Source organism: Microtus pennsylvanicus, chromosome X (assembly GCF_037038515.1).
Source record: "Microtus pennsylvanicus isolate mMicPen1 chromosome X, mMicPen1.hap1, whole genome shotgun sequence".
In the NCBI taxonomy this organism is placed as follows: domain Eukaryota; kingdom Metazoa; phylum Chordata; class Mammalia; order Rodentia; family Cricetidae; genus Microtus; species Microtus pennsylvanicus.
In genome coordinates this window covers 42,768,202-42,771,265 of record NC_134601.1, presented here as the reverse complement: position 1 = coordinate 42,771,265, position 3,064 = coordinate 42,768,202, and positions in this window count along the sequence as shown.

Below are 3,064 nucleotides of genomic sequence, written 5' to 3'. Positions count from 1 at the left end.
AAAATAATAGGAATGGGTTAATTTAAGATGTGAGAGTTAGTTCATTAAAAGCCCGAGCTAATAGGCCAATCAGTGTTGTAATTAATATAGTTTCTGAGTGATTATTTTTGGATTATTCATCTGGGAATGAACAGGCAGTCTCTACATACAGTGATACACTATTTACAAATTGGCCTCAAGTTACTGGACTAACAAGAGAAGCAGGCTGTGGTGTAACCTCCTATGTCTTAACATGTCTCTATTATACAGGGTCTTATGTAAATTTTGAAGAGGTGGGAATTGAAGACATTCCAACACGGGTTTTGATCCTACTGCATGTACTGGCTTTGTGGGAGTCTAGCCTATTTGGATGCTCACCTTCCTACACCTGGATGGAAGGGGGAGGACCTTGGACTTCCCACAGGGCAGGTAACCCTGACTGCTCTTTGGACTGGAGAGGGAGGGGGAGAGGAATGGGGGGATGGTGAAGGAAATGGGAGGCTTGGAGGAGGCGGTAGTTTTTTCAAAATAAAAGATTTGGCAATGACTCTTCTGTTTCTAATTTGTGAAACACATTATGATTTTCAGAGATAGCAGAAAAAAATGCTGTGCCATTTTAAAATGCCAGCTTTCTGGGCTGTCTTACCAGTACAAACTCTGACTCTTTGAGGCAGGAGGTCCTGCTACAGAGAGAGCATTTGATTGTTGTTTGTTAACACACTGTTGCAGCTTGCTTGCCAGCAAGGGCCTTGAAATGCCATACAGTTGTGGCAATAAACATGGCTCCAGCTGATACCTCCACCATGAGCTTAGAATTTCAGAAAGCTAAGGAATGGGCTGGATCAAGCCGTCGAAGCCACGGCTCAATCCTTTCCATATTGTTTAGGAAATTAAAGAATCATGTGGTCAGAAAAAAGAGAGATATACAGTAATAAGAGAGTCAATATGAAGTAACCTCTAAATGATTTAGAGTGTGTTAAAAAATATATGCATGCTAAAGGTTAAAGTCTTTAAAATTAAAAAGAAAGAGAGTAGTTGGGTGTGGGGATATAAACCGTTAATCACAACTCTTGGTAGACAAAGGCAGGCAGAACTCTATGAGTTCAAGGCATGTTGGTACACGTCTTTACTCCCAATTCTTGGAAAGCAGAGGCAGAGAGACCTCAGTGAGTTTAAAGTGCGGTGTCACATGTCTTTAATCACAAATCTGGGAGGTGGAGGCAAAGAGACCTTTGTGAATTCAAGGTGTGGTGGCAAACACCTTTGATCCCGGCACTTGGGAGGCAGAGGCAGGCAGATATCTCTGAGTTTGAGGCCAGCCTGGACTACAAGAGCTAGCTCCAGGACAGGCTCCAAGCTACAGAGAAACCCTGTCTCAACAAAAACAAAAACAAATGACAGAAGAAGGGGCTTTTTATTTACCTTCTAACACACAGAGAAAGACAGGCAGACATAGACACACAGTGACAGAAGTTTAGTCTGTAGAAGCAATCAAAATAGAGATCCATTTAAAGACTGTTACTTTTAAGCAATTGGATGCTACTTTGTCACAAGTTCAGAAACAAAGCCAGGCAAAATTCACTTGAAGATGCATTAAATTCAAAATAGTCCTACACAGATGCAGGAATTGTGATGACCTTGTAGGAATGACTATTCAAGAAAAGTAATTAGAGCTTACAAATTACTTTGTTTTCCTGGTGATTGCTTTTACTATAGATAGAACATTTTTTAATTAACAGTTTTCACTGTACAGAAAACAATGAGTTTCAATATGACATTTCCATACATGCATATCATTGTAGTTTGTTCATGCTCTTTTTTACTCTTTTGTTTTTTCCTCCTAGTTCCCCTTCTCCCCTTAAATAGTTACTCTTCCTCTTTCATATCTTGTATGTGTGTGTGTCTGTGTGAGAGAGAGAGACATCAAATTACCTTTATCCATTAATCTGATGATGAACACCTAGGATGATGCCATAACTTGGCCATTGTGAATAGTGCCACAAAAGAAACAGGGGCTCCCTCGTCTCTCTGTAACAGGCTGGCTCAGATTCCCTTGCAGCGATTCCCAGAAGTCCTGCAGATACATCATGTGACAGTTCTATTGTCAGTGCTTTGAGGAACCTGCACTGTGATTTTCCATAGTGGCTGGATTGACATCTCCACCAGGTTTCATTTTTTCACATTCTTGCCAGCATGTGATGCCACTGCTTTGTTTTTGGTGGCCATTTCGACTGCAGTGAGATGGAATCTGAATGTAGTTTGATCTTGCAGACCTACTGCTGTCTAGGGATGTTGAACACTTTTCCTACCTTTTTCAGCCATATTTACCTTTCTTCTTCTAAGAATCGTTTGTTTAGCTCATTGGTCAATGTATTGATCGGATAATTTGGATATTGATATTGGAGTTTTTCCTATATTATGTATATTAATTCAGTGTCAGGTATAGAGCTAGCAAGAAATTCATTCTTTCTGTTTGTGGCGTCTCCACTCTGCTGCCTATTCCCTTTGCTGTGCAGCTCTACAGTTTTAGAAAACCCAATCTGTCAGTTGTGCCTCCTGAGCACTTGGAGCTCTTGTCAAAATGTCCTTTCCATGCCTCGCCTCTATCATGACGTGTTCTCCTCATTTCAGGCCAGCAGTTTCAAAATTGAAAGCCTTCCATTAAGGTCGTTGTGGCAAACCTAATTGACTTCTGTACAAGGTGAGAGATAGTGACTTAGATTAATTCTTCTTCAGGAGAACATACAGTTTTCTCAGCACCATTTGGTGAAAAAGTGGTACTTTCTGTGGTGTGAGCTTTTGGCACCTTTGTCAAAAGTTAGGTCAAATGACCATCTGTGAATCTAGGACTTAGGAGATAGTGGCAGGAGGATCAGTAGTTCAAGGCAAGACCATCCTGGGCTGCAAGGGAGCCTGTCTCAGACACACATGCCAACCTGTACCTGTGTGGATTTACTCTGAGTCTCTTTTCTATTCCTTTGTCTTTGTCTCTGTTTTGGTGCTGGTAGCATGCTGTTTTTGTCTCTGTGGTTCTGTAGTGTAACAAATTAGGGCGTTGCCATGCTTAGGATAGCTTTGGTTATGT